This window comes from Hyperoodon ampullatus, assembly GCF_949752795.1.
Source record: "Hyperoodon ampullatus genome assembly, chromosome: 6".
In the NCBI taxonomy this organism is placed as follows: Eukaryota; Metazoa; Chordata; class Mammalia; order Artiodactyla; family Ziphiidae; genus Hyperoodon; species Hyperoodon ampullatus.
The window spans coordinates 18,750,545-18,770,270 of record NC_136919.1 but is presented as its reverse complement, the minus strand read 5'-3'; the positions used below and the strand labels follow the sequence as shown (position 1 = coordinate 18,770,270).

Here is a 19,726-nt window from a genome sequence, read left to right as displayed (position 1 = left end):
TAAACAGAGGGATGAATGGATGAATGGTTATGGGATAAAGCAAGTATAGTAAGATGCTAATTTTAGAATCCAGGACAGAGGCATGTGCTATCCATGCTACTTTTATGTTTGAAATGTTCTTAGTAAAATGTTAGAAAAATACTCCTTGGTCTTTGCTTGAATATTTATAATGAAGGGAATACAGTCCATATTATCGTCCATCAGCTCTTGATGTCAGAATCATCTTCCAGTTACCAAGATTTTGCTTTAATTCCATCCAGCAGCTCTTGTTTCATCTTCTGGGGTCCCCTAGAAAAGTCTACTCCCCAAACCCTTTAGAAGGCTGCCTGGGGTAGTGTAGGAACATGGGCTATGGAGGGTTCAAGACCTGGTTCTGCCCCTAGTGCCTCACTACTCTAAGTGCAGTTCTCCGACCAACAGCATAGACATCACTTGGGAGTTTCTTAGAAATGCATAATCCTGGGCCTCATCTCAGAGCTACTGAATCAGAATCTGCAATTTAACAAGACGCTTGAATCCTCTGGATGCAAATCAAATTTTAAGGTATGACCAGGGCAATAAAGCAAAAATATAAATGTGATTTGTGCCAGGGTAATAGCATTAGGGAGAGTGAATTCAACAGAATAAAGACATATTTAGGAGAGGTAAAGAACTAGGAGATTAGAGTGAGAGTGGGGAGGGATGAGGGGGGTTGAAGATGATACAGAAGTTTAAAACTGTGGGTGACTGGGTGGGTAAGAGGGAATCTGGACCTGAGTAGGCATAGCGTCTGCTGTTTGGCTGACATGGATACAATGCCAGACTTACAGGAATATGTCCATCCTTAGCTGCCACACCTCTTGAGATTTACTTTGATATCCTCTCCAAATATAAAACCTTCTCCTAGTCTGGTGCTTCTATGAGCAAAACTCCTGAAACCCTCCTTGCCGAGGTTTTGCCCTTGTTTCGCTCATCCAAAAGCACTTTCCAAGTGAATAATGTGGCTTTCCTTCCATTTCCCGCCTCCTCCTTCCAATTATGTAAACATACCACCAGTGTTTTAAACATTAGAAAAACGGACAAAAAAAAACCCCTGATATGGATCAATTCATCAATACTTCTAAATGAGGCTTTTCCACGACAGAACATCTGCCCAGGGACTAGGGCTCTGCTTTCTTAATACTGATGACCTTGGTTACCAGGACTTCCCAGAGGATCTTTTGTTTTGATGTTGTTTTAATGAACACACAACACTATTTTCCAACTTAGAGCAAACATCCAGGAGCACGTCCCTTCCTCACCCTTCACGAGCCCTTCATTGAGTCTGCAACTTCTATTAACTCTAATGGTCCTTGCTGGTGGTGAATGTTCCCTCTGAGCATGCTGGGAGCTCACCTAATTGGGTCTATCTCCTTGGGGCCTGAAATAGACCTGAGGGGAGCAGTGACCTAGGGCTGACTACCTGGTTATCTCATCCTTCAAGGTTCAGCTCAAATAGCTCAAATAATATATGCTTAGTGAAGCCCTCTCTAACTTCCCCACCTGCCTCTAAATGTGGCTCAGGTAGTTAGTAACCTCTTGAATTATGTACATCCTTCTGTTCTAATTGTAGAGGGAAGAAATATATACATTAACCTAACAGTTGGCAAGAAAATCCCTCCTGGGGTGGGAAATGTTTGTCTATTAAAGTACCCTGATTAACTCCTTGCAGTGGAAGGTGAGACCCTGAGGACATGGTTAGAAAAAGTCAGGAAATAAAAGAGATTCATAAATTGCTCAGTATTGGAAAATCAGTGAAGCTGAGGAATAGAAGAGAGAAGAGAAGTGAGGGGGAAAGAGCAACGTGGCAAAGGATTAGAGACTGAATCCTGAGCATGTCTGAAGCTTGAAGCTTGAACTCAGGTCATCCAGATACCATAACTGATGGCACAATGGCCATCTCCACCTCTCCTTGGACGAGAAAGGGCATGGGATGTCTTTATGGAAATGGTGCTATGAACATGCAGATACATTTATAAGCTCAATATCTCACTTATTCAAAAATAACAATTTCTAATACAGTCCATGACCTCTGGATAGGCAATGAAAGGCTCTGAGTAGCTGACATAAAGATATAAATAGCAATTCTCAGTCATAAGGCATAGCTGTCATAGACAGAGCTTGCACAAGGCATCAGACATTTTGTTGAGTTCTTCCTCATACATTATATCTTGTTATATATGCAAAAATAACATACATATTTGCCATATTTCTGATAAGGAAACTAAATCTTGGGAGGCTAAATGGATGCCAAAGTTCTCTGAGTTAGAATATGATGGAGTTGGCTCTAGCACGCTGATTCCAAAAAGCCCATTCTTCACCAAACATTCTTCTTTTTCACAACTTTACTGGAGTGTAATTGCTTTACAATGTTGTTAGTTTCTGCTGTATAACAAAGTGAACCACCTATATGTACACATATATCCCCATATCCCCTCCCTCTTGCGCCTCCCTCTCACCCTCCCGATCCCACCCCTCTAGGTGGTCACAAAGCATTGAGTTAATCTCCCTGTGCTATGCAGCAGCTTCCCACTAGCTATCCATTTTATATTTGGCAGTGTATATATGTCAGTGCTACTTTCTCACTTCGTCCCAGCTTCCCCTTCCCCGTGTCCTCAAGTCCATTCTCTATGTCTGCGTCTTTATTCCTGCCCTGCCACTAGGTTCATCAGTACCGTTTTTTTAGATTCCATAATATATGCGTTAGCATATGGTATTTGTTTTTCACTTTCTGACTTAACTTCACTCTGTATGACAGACTCTAGGTCCATTCACCTCACTACAAATAACTCAATTTCATTTCTTTTTATGGCTGAGTAATATTCCATTGTATATATGTGCCACATCTTTATCCATTCATCTATTGATGGACATTTAGGTTGCTTCCATGTCCTGGCTATTGTAAATAGTGCTGCAATGAACACTGGAGTACATGTATCTTTTTGAATTATGATTTTCTCAGGGTATATGTCCAGTAGTGGGATTGCTGGGTCATATGGTAGTTCTACTTTTAGTTTTTTAAGGAACCTCCATACTGTTCTCCATAGTGGCTGTATCAATTTACATTCCCACCAACAGTGCAAGAGGGTTCCTTTTTCTCCACACCCTCTCCAGCATTTATTGTTTGCAAATTTTTTGATGATGGCCATTCTGACTGGTGTGAGGTGATACCTCATTTTGGTTTTGATTTGCATTTGTCTCATGATTAGTGATGTTGAGCATCTTTTCATGTGTTTGTTGGCAATCTGTATATCTTCTTTGGAGAAATGTCTAATTAGGTCTTCTGCCCATTTTTGGATTGGGTTGTTTGTTTCTTTGATATTGAGCTGCATGAGCTGCTTGTATATTTTGGAGATTAATCCTTTGTCAGTTGCTTCATTTGCAAATATTTGCTCCCATTCTGAGGGTTGTCTTTTCATCTTCTTTATGGTCTCCTTTGCTGTGCAGAAGCTTCTAAGTTTCATTAGGCCCCATTTGTTTATTTTTGTTTTTATTTCCATTACTCTAGGAGGTGGGTCAAAAAGGATCTTGCTGTGATTTATTGTCCTAGAGTGTTCTGCCTGTGTTTTCCTCTAAGAGTTTTATAGTGTCTGGCCTTACTTTTAGGTCTTTAATCCACTTTGAGTTTATTTTTGTGTCTGGTGTTAGGGAGTGTTCTAATTTCATTCTTCTACATGTAGTTGTCCAGTTTCCCCAGCATCACTTATTGAAGAGGCTGTCTTTTCTCCATTGTATACTCTTGCCTCCTTTGTCAAAGATAAGGTGACCATATGTGTGTGGGTTTACCTCTGGACTTTCTATCCTGTTCCATTGATCTATATTTCTGTTTTTATGCCAGTACCATACTGTCTTGATTCCTGTAGCTTTGTAATATAGTCTGAAGTCAGGGAGCCTTATTCCTCCAGCTCTGTTTTTCTTTCTCAAGATTGCTTTGGCTATTCAGGGTCTTTTGTGTTTCCATACGAACTGTAAAATTTATTGTTGTAGTTCTGTGAAAAATGCCATTGGTAATTTGACAAAGATTACATTGAATCTGTAGATTGCCTTGGGCAGTATAGTCATTTTCACAATGTTGATTCTTCCAATCCAAGAACATGGTATATCTCTCCATCTGTTTGTATCATCTTTAATTTCTTTCATCAGTGTCTTATAGTTTTCTGCATACAGGTCTTTTGTATCCTTATGTATACAAAAGACCTGTTTATTCCTAGGTATTTTATTCTTTTTGTTGCAGTGGTAAATGGGAGTGTTTCCTTAATTTCTCTTTCTGAATTTTTGCTGTTAGTGTATAGGAATGCAAGAGACTTCTGTGTATTAATTTTGTATCCTGCTACTTTACCAAATTCACTGATTAGCTCTAGTAGTTTTCTGGTGGCATCTTTAGGATTTTCTATGTATAGTATCATGTCATCTGCAAAAAGTGACAGCTTTACTTCTTCTTTTCCAATTTGGATTCCTTTTATTTCTTTTTCTTCTGCGATTGCCATGGCTAAAACTTCCAAAACTATGTTGAATAATAGTTTCACCAAATAGTCTTAACCAGAAGCATCTTTCTCTAGATAACCAAAACCGAGTCTCCATCTTTTTTTTTTTTTTTTTTTTTGTCGTATGCGGGCCTCTCACTGTTGTGGCCTCTCCCATTGTGGAGCACAGGCTCCGGACATGCAGGTTCAGCGGCCATGGCTCACGGGCCCAGCCGCTCTGCGGCATGTGGGATCTTCCCGGACCGGGGCACGAACCCATGTCCCCTGCATCAGCAAGCAGACTCTCAACCACTGTGCCACCCAGGGAAGCCTCCAAGTCTCCATCTTTTAACCATAAAATAGTCTCTTGGGTTCCAGAGGAGAGCTTATTTACACTTTATATAACAACTTACTTCTGTGTGACTATTTGGTTGATTTATTAAAACATCCAAAACTAAACATTTAATGAGGAACGGTGGTAAGGGCATCTGAGAAGTAGATCCATCAACAACCTCAACAAGTGTCGGGAAATTGAATACCTCTGAGTGAAGATAAAAGGAACAAAAACAAAACAAAAAACACAGCCCAAACAAACAAACAACCGAATGTGAAAAAATTGGGCTCTAGGTCAAGCAGTCGAAGTTGTCACTGTACTTCGGTACAGAATGTGGCCGTGAAAAGTGTGAAAAAGAAATCTTGTTATTCTATTTCCCATTTCGAAGAAGCATGAAAGGATGAAATACATTTCAGGGGACAAAAATCCAACACAAATGGCTAAAATTAACAGTGGTGCAATGGAACAGCTCTAGCTATGGAAAGAGTAGACTTACGTGCTCACGCTGGCCTTGCACATGCTAGTGCTGTGACAGGGGGCCTCACCATTCTGAGTCATACTTTGCTCCTCTCTACAGCTTCAATACTAATTGTATCTATTTCTGAGGGTCCTTGTGAAGAGGAAATGGATGGCATCTATAACATGCTTGGCACATGTTATGTTCAGTACAGCTCTATTAAATCACATTTAAGGACAGACTCGATGCCCAAATGGAAAAGTTCTGGCATTTGGAAGGGATTTCCAACATGGAGCTGGTCTTGTTTGAAAATGGTGCATGTGTGCAGTATTCACTCATCATTAGGAGGAGAAACAGGAGGCGGCTTTCCCACTCCTGGGTTATCTATCTCCACTCTGTGAGGAGTGCCATAACATGTCTGATAGACTAGCTCTCGCTCTTCACATCCCAGCCAGCATAGCCCAGGAGACAGAAATAGCATTCATCGAAAGCCGCAATTACCTCATTTCACTGGCCTGTTTGTGCGAGATGTGCCTTGCCTCACAGTGACTGCACGGGGCCAAAAGTCCAGCAAACAGAGCCACTGCTTGTCCAAGAAATGGCCCTGCAAACAGGAGAGGACAGCATGTTCCCTAAGTAGATTGGGACCCTTGGCTGTTTTGCGGGTGTTTTTGTTTTTCAAGCCAGAAACAGTGTCTGAAAGTGCTGGGGATTTCCCAAGCCCCATTCGTCAGATGGCCAGGCTTCCTCTGACATCATCTCTGAGTGATGCAGTGCAGAGAGAGGGTCACACACGAGGCAATCGCGGGGCAACCTTAGCACGATTGCGGGAAATGAGAGAGTTAGTGCCAAGGTGGTCAGGAAAACAAGGCGGACTTTCTGAAACAGTGCATGGCAGATGGTGGGCACTCAAGGAGTACTTCTTGAATGAAACATGGAGGGATTAAATAAGTGACTTCCAGATTGTGCATCTAGTATATGGTAGAGATGAGATTTCAACTAGGGTGACCGACTGTTGTGGTTTACCTGGGACTAAGGGGTTTCTCTGGATATGTGACTTTGGATGCTAAAATCAGGAAAGGCTGGGGCAAACTGGAATGAGTTTGTCACATTAATTTCAACCCAGGTTTGCCTGACTCCAAAGCTCATGCCTTTAAACATAAATCAAAAACCTGTCCTCAAGGAGACTTAAGTTTAATAGGGGATTAAACTTGGGAACAGACAACTGTAATATACATTGAAAGGGCTTACTTGCTCGAGAGAAGGATTAGCAGCTTAGTCAAGCACCATTCATCAACACCCGTGACTCCTCCTTTCTAAGAGCAGTCCAGTTTCGTTCAGGAAATCCTTCTCCTAAACATGTGCTTCAATGAGCCAGTCCCGGAAACTGCACTACCCTTGCCAGTGAATGGTTTAGGAATGAGCATGTGACATAATGTTGGCCAGTGAAACATGAGAAGAAGTCTGATGGTCAGATTCTTGGAAAGGTTCCCTTGTTCTTAAAAAGAAACCAGCATCAACAAAAGCTCTTTTCACCCACTGGACATATTTATGTCTGTAAGTGACAGAACTGTGGTGGCTGTTTTAGATTTACCAAGGGAACCAGAGCTAGGATGGAAGATGCGGAAGGTGGAAAGGGCCTGTGTCTTTTATGATATTGCTGAGTTATTCAATGAACTGACCTGCAGCTGTCCTAACTCAGGATTGAGGTGCATTGCCTTTATGATTGAAGCTATTTGAGACAAGGCATTCTGTTCTGCAGTCGACAATATTCTATGTTTTTTTCAATTGTTACTGCTTTAAAGAAATTATCATCCATCATTAAACACACAAATCCCTCTGTGCCCTGCCCTAGAGCACCTTACATGGAGTTGCCCATTTGAAAAGTAACTCAAATGCCAAATAATGCTTGTGATTCAAGAGTCTGGTATTTTGATTTTTCCCTTTAGGACGAAGGTGAATATGTATTACAGTTTGTTCAGGACAGTGCTGGTTTGTACCTGTGCAGTCGACAACATTCTAAAAAGACACGGTATCCAAAATGTGACATGCCATCAGAGGAAGGGGAGATGCTCACCAGTTGATGGCACAAGGGAAGGCTTTAGGAAGGATACAAGACTTGAATTGTGCTGTGGAGGAAGGATATTCTTTCAATAGACAAAAGCAGGCATAGGAAATAACACTATTAAAACTAGAGAGGATGTGTAATCTAGGAATAGCTGGAGAAAAGCAAGTAGTCTAATTTGGCTAAAGCAAAGGTTTATGGAAGTGATTAATGGAACAGAAGCAGGAAATGTACTCAGGAAGTAAAGCATAGAAGACTTTTAATTCCAGGCTAAGTAAACTAGATTTTCCCCATAGATGATGGAGAGTCACTGAAAATGGGTGGCTAGACCCAAATTACTGTTGACCACCTGGACTTCTCCTTCATTTAGATTTACTGAATACTTAGAGCTATAATTCTCAACTTTAGAAGCATGCTAGAATCATCCAAAGGCCATTAATCACCTCTTTCTCTATATGCCACATATAAGGGATGTGAGCAGACTGTATTGCTCTGGGGAGAGAGGCCTGGATGTTTTTTACTTTCTGTTAAGCTCCTTGGTGATTCTGAAGTGCAATCATGTTTGAGAACCATTGACTTAGCCATCTATTATTCTGTATATTTTCAGTGTACTAATATGAGAAGTCTACTAGAAAGTCAAGCCATAAGGAATATTGGAGATTTTCTAAGTAAACACCTTTCATTTTTGGCTAATCACTGTCCTGCCTACCTTTAAAATAAAGGCATTATAAATGCTTAAGGGCCTTGAAAATGTACCATTACCACCGCCACTATTATCATTTTAATTGGGATTAAAAGGAAATACATAGCAGTTAAATGATGTGTCCAAAGCCAACCTGCATATTAGTATCAGATCTGGGACTGGAAACAAGTTTTCAAAATTATCTAGCATACTTTCCACTAAACTGAGTTGTTTCAGTAATGTATATTTCCCCAAAAGTTTTTTAATTCCTCTTTGTGTAGAAAACATGTGTTATATTTCTTTGTATCCTCCCAGCAACATCCTCCTCAAACGGCAACCTTCCTGAGTAACTGCCTCTTATATAATTGATTAAATACCAACTTATCCGGTGATTCCAAAGCAGTAGTGGGCATCAGAATTACCCAGAGGGCTTGTTAAAACAGATTTCTGGGCTTCACCCTCAGCATTTTTGATTCAGTAGGTCCGAACTGATTCATATTCATAGAATATTCTCAGGTGAGGTCTATGCTCCTAGTCCAGAGATAATACTTTGGGAATCACTACACTTGTCCAAATCCAGAGGTAGATTTTTTGTCTAAAGTTTATTTTTTAGTCAAATAAAGCTGGTCTGGATTCTAGATCTGGCGCTCTCTCTCTGTCTGACTTTGAGCAAACTGCCTCCTCTATTTAAGTCTCTGTTTTCAGATCTATAAAATGGAGCTGTTAATAAATACCTAGGAAGTATTATCATACAGTGGTTAGCATATAGAAAGGACTCACTCACTGTCCATTTACTAGCTCCTTTTCCCTTTACTGACTTTCTGTTGACAATCTACCTTTTCCAGGAAGAGAAATGCTGCCTGGCTCCAGTGGTAGATTCATGACTCCTCTTGTAGCTGGCTCTCCTTCAATGAGCTTGAGTTTCTTCCACCAATTGCTAACACACATATGGAGCCTATTTCTAGGAAATGTTATACAAATCATTTCAAAGGGGGAAAATGTGATAGGCAAATTATGTCAATATTATCCTCAAAGCAGTATTTTGGAGATAAAACCTATCCCATATGTTCTGTTTCACTTACTTTGGAGTTTTTAACAGTCTAACCATAGCAGCTGCTCCTGATCACTAATTGCCTGCAACATTAAACAATGGATACATATCAGTTCCCAGACTTTTCCTTCTGTGTCAACCTCAGAGCTTCCAGATATTTACAGACTTCTCCAGGTCGTTTCATTCCTCTTGTGCTGAACTCTGTCAGCCTATGACTGAGCAAAAGATGGTATGGGATGGATCCAGGTGACCTTTGGCATGAGCCTTGGTGAAACCAGAGCAGTAACAGATGGGGTTCCAGACCCGGAGACAATCTGGCTCCACACAATCTTTCCATGACTCAAAGGACCTTGACTAAATTTCCATCACCACTCCTGGTTGATGGGTGATTTTCCATGTGAATCTTCTGGGACCTTCTTCATCAGAAACTATGTACAGCCATGTATCTTATTGTCCATGCAAGGAACTTGAAATTTGCTGCTTATTCTTTTTTTTTTTTTTTTGAATCTACTATTTCAAGTCAGTTTCCAAGTCCTATCAGTGCTTCCACCTAAGCTCTTGATTCTCTCTGTTCTCTCAGTCTCCACTGCTCTTACATAAGCCACCATCTTTTTAAGCTAAGGTCACTATAATATCATCCCAAGCAATATTTCCTGACTTCTATTGAACCCCATTCCACCTATGCCTTACCACAGCTGGAATGATCTTTCTAAGACACAAATTGTATCATGTCATTCCCTTGAATCCCTTTCCAGTGACTTCCAACTAGACTCAGAAACTGAGTCTAATCTCATCATCCTGGTTGACTCTAAATCTGCACTGTTCAATATGGTAGCCACGAGCCACATGTGGCTATTTAATTTACATTTAAATTAATTACAATTTCATAAAGTTGAAAATGAAGTTCCTCAGTCACACTAGCCACATTTCAAGCGCTCAATAACCATGTGTAGCTAGGACCTAGTATTTTGGACAATGAAGATACAGACTATTTCCATCATCACAAAACTTTCTATTGGAAAGCGCTGCTCTAAATATTGAAAAATGGTTAACATTACTTACCTTATTGTGATGCTATACATGGCCATCATATTGGGAAACGGTGCCTGCGAACACAGATGAAGGGAATGTAAACTGATGTGAGCATTCTACAGTGCAACAGTTCTTAATGAAATTAAGGATGCTTATAAGCTCCAGAGAACTATCACACAGCTCTCAAAGGGAATACACTCAAGGTTGGTTGTCACAGCATTATTTGGGTTAGCAGTTTATGGAAGACAACCTAAGAGTTCATGACCAGGGGACTGGATGAGTAAAATATGGAAGATGCCTACTGCAGAATACTGTGAAGCAGCCAGAAGCAAATGACTAGATACACACATACTTATCTTTAAAACATATTGTTATATTCTTACTGTGGAATATGAGTTAGCAGTAAAATAATTTTAAAAGTACTAATATATGCCAAAACTTGGATGGATCTCACAGATATTAAGTTGAATAAAAAAAGTCAGACATAAGAGGGTACATACTTTATGATTCCATGCTTATGAAGTTCATTGAACATGCAAAATAATTTTTTGGTGATAGAAATCAGAACAGTGGTTGCATCTAACTTGGGATTTACTATAAAGGGACAGAAGGAAACTTTCTGGGGAGATGGAAATGTTCTATATTTTGATCAGCGTGTCCATTACATGGAAATATACATTTGTCAAACTTATTTAACTATATGCTTAAGATCTGTGTGTTTTACCGTATGTAAACAGACCCCAATAAAATTAGTTATTTTTTTAAAATATATAGTTTTAAAGGCAAAAAGATTAGTTTCAGATGAGATATACAGCCATGTATATATGCATTCAAAACCACAATAAGTATTTTATAAAGTTACTCATAAACAAAAGTATACATAACAAAAACTTTGAATCAGTATTTTTGCTAAGGATCAGGGGACATAAATGCTAGTAGGGATTAGGGATGAAAGAGATATAAATTAGGATAAAGTAAACTAGTGAGGGTCCTTAAATGGACTAGAGGTGACTGAGCCGTGACTGGGGAGTGTGATCAAGTCAACTCAACTTTCTGTACCAGAAACCAATAAGACCTTCACTGGGAGAGAGCTTCTCTCTTTTTTTCCAGGGGTGGCTGAACTAGGATTGTGTAATACTTGTGTGAGGTGGAGTCTAGAGGAGAGAAAGGGGATGAGGTGGACAGGAGGGATGGAGATACTGCGGGAGGGGAAGAGGGAGATGGGGAGAGAGAAGGGGGAAGAAATGGAACATCTAGACATTTGAATCTTCAGAGTTTCTGAGACAGCTCCATCTCTGGAATTTTCAGGAATATAAACACATATATTTCCTTTCCCCCCCGCCAAACTAGTTTGAGTGGGTTTCTCTCATTTGCTTTCAAAAATGTACTAATATCCTAAAGTAGTTTAATATTTTAAAGAATGTGTTAAGTTCTATTTTAGCATTTTAAAAACTTTTTATCATGGAAATAGTCAAATATATGCACAAATTGAAAGATTAGTATAAGGAATTCTCAGCTTTAACAAGTTTTAGAATATTGCTAATATACTATATATCTCACACAAAAATACTTATATATGTCTAAAGTTAAGAACTGTTTTTAAATATATAACCATGATACTAAGATTACACCAATTTTCCCCTTAACATTACTAAATACACAATGTTCAAATTTCCCTGATTTTTTAATAAATATCATTTTACCATATTTTTTCAAAGCAAGATCCAAACAATACCTAAAACAATATGTTTCTTGAATTTATTTTTACAGTTTCCCCATCCCTCTGTATGTGTGTGTGCCCATACATGTGAGCCTGTGTATAACTTATTTGTTGAAGAAACTCGCACTTTGCTCCCACAGAATTTTCCTTATTCTGGATTTTTAGACTGCACTCTTGCTTCATATCTTACCCTGGTCCTGTATTTTCTATGAACTAATAAGTTTTACTTTAATTCTTAGGCAAGAATACTTTATGGAGGTATTCTATAATTTCTGTTGCATCACATCAGAAGAAAATTAATGTCTGATAATGTCTCTTCCAGTGATGTTAAGAGTGATCAGTACATTCAGGGGTTTTCAGCTGGATCCATCTATTTAAACTTCCTTATCAGCTTTTCACCTAAGGTTTCAGAATCCACTGATGATCGTTCATCATTTCATTAAAGGTGCTAAAATGTTGATTTTTTATACTCCTGTGTTTAATAGCTGTAAATGGTCTATAAAGAAAGCTTTTCTTTTCACATTATTTGGATACGTGAGGTAGAGTTCTTATAGGAAAGATACATTAATGCTTGATTCTTTCCCCATGTTTAACAGTTTTCAGAGTAAGCTGACACTTATAAAGGCAAAAAAATGAGAGTTTGGGATTTTTGTTTAAAAATACCTTTATGAGCTCACAGATTATAAAATATTTTATGTTTAAATCTATTTCATTTATTATTCTCTTTGTGGCCCAAATGTTCTATTTTTGGCCAATGGCAGCTCATGAGTCCTTTTGATCCAATGTCATTCATTGATAGACCTACTTTTTCTTTTTATTAGAGTATAATTGCTTTACAATGTTGTGTTAGTTTCTGCTGTACAATGAAGTGAATCAGCTCTATGTATACCTCTATCCCCTCCCTCTTGGACCTCCCTCCCACCCACCCCCATCCTACCCATCTAGTGTGATAAGAGGTCCCAGGCTCCTCTCATGTTCCTGACCTGAGACCTGGGGAATTAATTATTTCTCCAAGGTACCCTTTTTCTTTTTTTGGTGGGAAATAGCATTTTGAAACAACACCATCTGGGAACTAACAGTGATCGTCACTGCTAGTCATTATGGATTGGATATTGCTTCTCAGTATTTTCAGTGGACAGAGCTAGGAAATATATATATTTTTAAAAGAAAATATTTTTCTATTTCCAACCACATGTAGGCAATTTGTGGTTTGGTTAGCATCTTGATTTTAAATTTTTATCTCATCTGCTGAAAAATTTTTGATTTTTAAATACTTGTTTGCTTTATCCAACTATAAGATAATAGTATTGGAATAAGGAGGCCAATATTATTACTATCAATATCATTGTTGCAAGCAAGACTGTTTTGGCAGTTCATGTTGTCCTTGGTATATGTTACCACATTATCCTATTTATAGTCAATTAAAATGAGTCTTCCATGTGTAGCTAAGTCACTGACTTAACACACAGATCCATTTGTTACATTTTACTTTTTGATGGATTGTTATTTGACTTTTATGGATTGTCATTTTTATTTCTGATTTAAAAAAAATATTTAAAATATTTACATGGTTCCAAAGTCCTGTTTACAAAATGAGATATATTCAGACAAAGTTAGATTTTATTTTAACCTTTACCTGTCTCCCTCCTCCTCCCTATAGATAACTGCTTTAATCTGCTTATTTTTGCTTATTCTTCTATTTTTATGTATGTGCATATGTGGATCTTAGATAACAGGTAACATGTGCTATACATGCTGTTCTGCACCTTGTCAAGCCTCATTTCAGAAGTGAAGAATCCTTCCTTTGAGACATTCTATTTTCCTGCACCTACCTCAATTATTTAAGTAAAAGTAGGGGTTTATGTAGAACAAGTTTTCTAAACAGAAGGCACACGTATATCTTGTAACCAATGTGAAAAGGACTTGAAAAGTTAAGAAGTTCCTTTGAAGGCTAAGGTCTAGGATTATTAAGATTCACAGCAGAGTTTCTTTCCTCTTTGGAGTTGAACAGATTTTAGATGAAGAAAGTGTAGGCTTTGCTAATGGAGATGGCCTTGTGTATATACCGAACTGGGTTTGTGGACATTAAAAGCTACTTGACATGCACCGATCTTTACTGGTAAGAATTTGGGAATAGCAATTTCTTTCCTGCTTCTTTGATCTCCTCCCAAATCCCGTGGTGGTACATTATGGCTGCAGAGAACTGTAAATGTTAGCAAGCAGCAATTTGAAAGCCCTAAAAAATGTAGTTGCAGAGGCAATTCAAACATCAGGTATCCTTCTCATCATCTGGACTCTGGTTTTAGAGCCATTGAGGGAATTCTGTCAAATCTCAAACTGCATTGGATCACTGATCTGGTATGAATACTCAAGTTACTCTGAATAGCTGCATTTTCAATGCATGAAAGCAGCTGTTACTTCTTTCTGTCCTTTCCTTAAAACAAAAACCAAAAAACATACATATACGTACATATATATGTGTGCATATATACATATATATGTGTATATATATATATACACACACATACATACATACACACACACATACATATATTTCACTGAAAAGGCATTTCTTTCTGAGGACAAATACAGCAGTTTTGAATAAGGAGGCTGAAATATCTACCCAGTCTAGATGTATGTCTGATCCTTAATGTTCTCTCACTGAGGTCTTTTCATACCCATTTGCAGTTTGGAAGTCCTATTCAGTAAGTGTGCTTGGGTGGTTAATGACAAAGAGAGACATTGTACACCTCCTACTACAATCACTGTGAAGAGACTGAAGGTTAATAAAAAGGACAAAGGTACAGACTGAAAATCCTATGCTCTTTTTCTCTTTCCTATAAATTGTAGTATAGAAGATAAATGCATAGCTTATTTTTAGCTGTACAAAATAAATTTTATTTTACTAATATTGTTCACATTCAAACACACACACACATTGTATGTTAATTATCTCTAATTCTGTCGATGCTACTTATTGGGGTTTCCCGTCTTCCAGCATTCTGAATTATCAAAAAATGATTTGTGTCTACAAAAATGGAAGCTACTTGCCTCAAGGAGACTGAAGAATGGGGAAGAGGGTGGTGGGGAGGATTCACCTTTCCTTAAAGATCTTTGTCACTAACACTTAAGGATCTTTTTGACCTCAAAACCTTTCAGTATCAGTCACCATCCTTCTTAGGTAAATAAAAGAGAAATTGATGTCAAAACAAATGGCTGTCTCCATAAATTCTAACCAAGTCAGTAATAACTCCAGAAGAGAATGAGCTGCCGCTTGCTGTGTCCTTTGAGATTTTAAAACTGTCTGGCTGAGTATTTAAGCAGAAAAACACCTTTTCTAATCTGACCTGCCCACACTCGACTCCTACTGCATCCCTGCCTACCTTCCCCAAACCTTCCTTCTCCAGAATTAATGGAGACACGATCGGGAGAAACAGCTGAAGTAGGAGCTGCATGAAATTCTTGTTCATCTAGCAGCATGCTGTGCGACCTGAGGCCAGCTTTTTTCCTCTCTGCACCTCGGTTCCTCTCACCATAAAATGAGAGGCTTGGAATAATGATCTCCATGGCTCCTTTCAACTCTGACATTTGGGGGAATCTACAAAAATGCTCCAAGATATTAGAAGAGTTCCATTTAAACACCTGGCCACTTTAGAAGGGCTTTGCATATATATTGTATTTCACTTGCTAAATCGCCAAATAAACCTGATGTGAGTGATCCCCAAGAGGACACGAGACCAAATTGCAAATGTCTGTTTGTGATGATGGAGGTCTTGTAATCTGAGCATTGATCCTAGAAAGCCTTTGGGTGCTTCTCAGAGTAACGTAAGATTATAAAGTGATGTATTACCCACGAGAAATCCTTTCCCATTTACATTTCATTTTCCTCTGTGGTATTTAACTTATTTTTTTATTATGTGCCACCATCATAAATATTTATACTGCAATGTATGATTGGTCAATAAAGAAAAATCAATACTGGGTTTTTGCTGCCCAGGAAAGAGATTGTTCTTTACCTGATTCTAATCAAGAATCTCAAAAAAAAAAAAAAAAAATCACAGGTGGGAAGGTGGAATAGGGACCCAACTGGGAAAAGGAAAACATGTATTATTTATTTTATATTTTTATATTATATATATTTTATACTTACACACACTCACACTGATACACAAAGCCTTTTTGTTTAAAACTGTCTTGTTAGCAACCTTCAATTCAGTCTAACTGCCTTCCTATAGTGCCTATGAATTACAGAAAGTGATGAACTTTGACACAGAAAGCCATGACAGTTACTCCATTGTGGTTGCATCTGCCATTATATACAAGGGAGATGAACTTGGAAGTAAGAAAAAAAAGTTTTCTCATCACTTCCATAAACCATATTTACCAAGTACCGACTCTATGCCAGGTAATATTTTAATGCTTGTGTTCCAGCTGAAAGGATCATGCTCTTACTTTATAATAAAGGGAGTAGACAAACAAAGGGGATAAGTCCTGTTACACGATTAAAACAAGCTTAGGTGATAGAGAGTCACTGAATGTCTGTTTAGATTGGTTAGAGAAATTCTTGAGAAGTAACTGTAGAAGCTACAATCAGATCATCAATAAAATTACTACAATCCAACTGAGGAAGTCACACGCACAAACAAGTAATTGTAATATAAGGCAAGAAGTGGCCAGTGCTCCAAAAACTCTTGCTATACTCAGTGGGTGGTTTATGGACCAGCAACATCAGCATCATCTGGGAGCTTGATAGCAATGGAGAATCAGAGATCCCACCCTAGATCTGCTGCATTTTAACACATTTTCCAGGTAATTCAAAGGCACATGAACATTAGAGCAACACTGTTCTTAACAAAACAGAATTCAGAGGAAAAAGAAATCATATCCAGCTTGCAGATGGAAGGGTTCCTGGAGGAAGAATTATAAAGGCAACCTAAGAAAATGGATAAGATGCAAGTCATTCTTTGTTTATCATTTCTTCTCCATGTTATTTAGAGGGATTCACAACAAGACCATACAATGAGAGCCATCATGCTAAACTTAACAACAGCATAAAAAAGAATAATATACTTAGGAATAAATTCAATCAAGGAGGTGAAAGATATGTACACTGAAAACTATAAACACTGAGGAAAGAAATTGAAGAAGTCACAAATAAATGGAAAGATATCCCACTTTCATGTATTGGAAGAATTAATATCGTTAAAAAATTTATACTACCCAAAGAGATATAAAGATTCAATGTGATTACTACCATAATTCCAATTGCATCTTTCACAGAAATAAAACAAAATTTTTTAAATTTATATAGAACCATAGAAGTCTCCAAACAGCCAAATTAATCTTGTGAAAGAAGAATAGAGTTGGAAGCATCACACTTCCTGATTTCAAATTACATTACTAAGTTATAGTAATCAAAATAGTATGGTACTGTCATAAAAACAGACACATAGACCAATGGAACAGAATCAAGAGCCCAGAAATAAACCTGTGCATATACAGTCAACTAATTTTCAACAAAGGTGCCAAAAGTATACAATGACAAAAGGATAGCCTTCAATAAATAGTGCTGAGCAAAGTGTATACACATGTGCAGAAGAATGAAATTGGCCCCTTATCTTACACCATGAGCAAAAACCAACTCAAAATGGATTAAAGACAAATATAAGACCTGGAATCATAAAACTTCTAGAAGAAAACATAGGGTAAAAGCTCCTTGATACTGGTCTTAGTAATGATTTTTTGGGTATGAAATCAAATGCTTATGTAACAAAAGGAAAAATAAACAAATGGGACTCTATCAAACTAAAAAGGTTCTGCACAGAAAAGGAAAAAAATCAATAAATGAAAAGGCAATGATGATCAGGAGAAAATATTTGCAAACCATATATCTGAAAAGGGATTAATATTCAAAATATATAAGAAACTCATACAACTCAATAGCAAAAACAACCCAATTAAAAATTGGGCATCCTGGGTCGGCATAGCCATGGCAGCTTGTGTCCTTTGCGCCTGTGTCCACCGACTGCCTGCGGCCTTTGTGCCGCTGCCCAGGCTCCCCACGCTGGCCACGGCCCAGCCACTCAGCACTACTCTTTTCCCCGCGGGGGCCCAGAGGAGGCCTGGGGCCCTGCAGTCGGCCTCACTGCTTGCGCAGTTTCCAGTTGGAGTTACATAGCTGTGCCCCCAGTATAGTGATGCACTCCTTTGACATTAGAGGGCATCAAGGACCCTGTCCTTTACGTCTTGAAACTCTATGACACGATTGACCCAGAAAGGCTCTCAGTAAATTCCCATTTTATGAAAGACCTGGGCTTAGACAGTTTGGACCAAGTGGAGATCATAACGGCCATGGAAGATGAATTTGGGTTTGAAATTCCTGATGTAGATACAGAGAAGTTAATGTGCCCACAAGAAATTGTAGATTACATTGCAGATAAGAAGGATGTATATGAATAAAATATCAGACCCCCCCTTTTTTTAACATCTTTATTGGAGTATAACTGCTTTACAATGGTGTGTTAGTTCCTGCTTTATAAAAGAGTGAATCAGCTATACATATACATATATCCCCATATCTCCTCCCTCTTGTGTCTCCCTCCCACCCTCCCTATCCCACCCCTCTAGGTGGTCACAAAGTACCGAGCTGATCTCCCTGTGCTATGTGGCTGCTTCCCACCAGCTATCTATTTTACATTTGGTAGTATATATATATATCCATGCCACTCTCTCACTTTGTCCCAGTTTACCCTTCCTCCTCCCCATGTCCTCAAGTCCATTCTCTATGCCTGCATTTTTATTCCTGTCCTGCCCCTAGGTTCTTCAGAACCATTAAAAAAAATTTTTTTAATTCCATATATATGTGTTAGCATATGGTATTTGTTTTTCTCTTTCTGACTTACTTCACTCTGTATGACAGACTCTAGGTCCATCCACCTCACTACACATAACTCAATTTCATTTCTTTTTATGGCTGAGTAATATTCCATTGTATATATGGATCTTCTTTTTTTTTTTTTTTTTTTTTTTTTTTTTTGTGGTACGCGGGCCTCTCACTGTTGTGGCCTCTCCCGTTGCGGAGCACAGGCTCCGGACGCGCAGGCTCAGCAGCCATGGCTCACGGGCCCAGCCGCTCCGCGGCATATGGGATCCTCCCAGACCGGGGCACGAACCCGTATCCCCTGCATCGGCAGGCGGACTCTCAACCACTGCGCCACCAGGGAGGCCCTATATGGATCTTCTTTATCCATTCATCTGTCGATGGACACGTAGGTTGCTTCCATGTCCTGGCTATTGTAAATAGAGCTGGAATGAACATTTTGGCGCATGACTTTTTTTGAATTATGGTTTTCTCAGGGTATATGCCCAGTAGTGGGATTGCTGGGTCATATGGTAGTTCTACCTTTAGTTTTTTAAGGAACCTCCATACTGTTCTCCATAGTGGCTGTATCAATTTACATTCCCAACAACAGTGCAAGAGGGTTCCCTTTTCTCCACACCCTCTCCAGCATTTATTGTTTGTAGCTTTTTTGATGATGGCCATTCTGACTGGTGTGAGGTGATACCTCATTGTAGTTTTGATCTACATTTCTCTAATGATTAGTGATGTTGAGCATCCTTCCATATGTTTGTTGGCAATCTGTATATCTTCTTTGGAGAAATGTCTATTTAGGTCCTCTGCCCATTTTTGGATTGGGTTGTTTGTTTCTTTGATATTGAGCTGCATGAGCTGCTTGTAAATTCTGGAGATTAATCCTTTGTCAGATGCTTCATTTGCAAATATTTTCTCCCATTCTGAGGGTTGTCTTTTCATCTTCTTTATGGTTTCCTTTGCTGTGCAAAAGGTTTTGAGTTTTATTAGGTCCCATTTGTTTATTTTTATTTCCATTTCTCTAGAAGGTGGG

At 38.7% G+C, this 19,726-nt stretch overlaps 1 pseudogene across 1 annotated transcript; it reads left to right on the top strand.

The window, feature by feature from the left end:
• Positions 1-17,811: 17,811 nt before the first annotated feature.
• LOC307055017 (acyl carrier protein, mitochondrial-like) lies at positions 17,812-18,281 on the top strand (annotated as a pseudogene). The gene has a single exon. The product of its transcript is annotated as an acyl carrier protein, mitochondrial-like (transcript).
• The last annotated feature ends 1,445 nt before the right edge of the window (positions 18,282-19,726 follow it).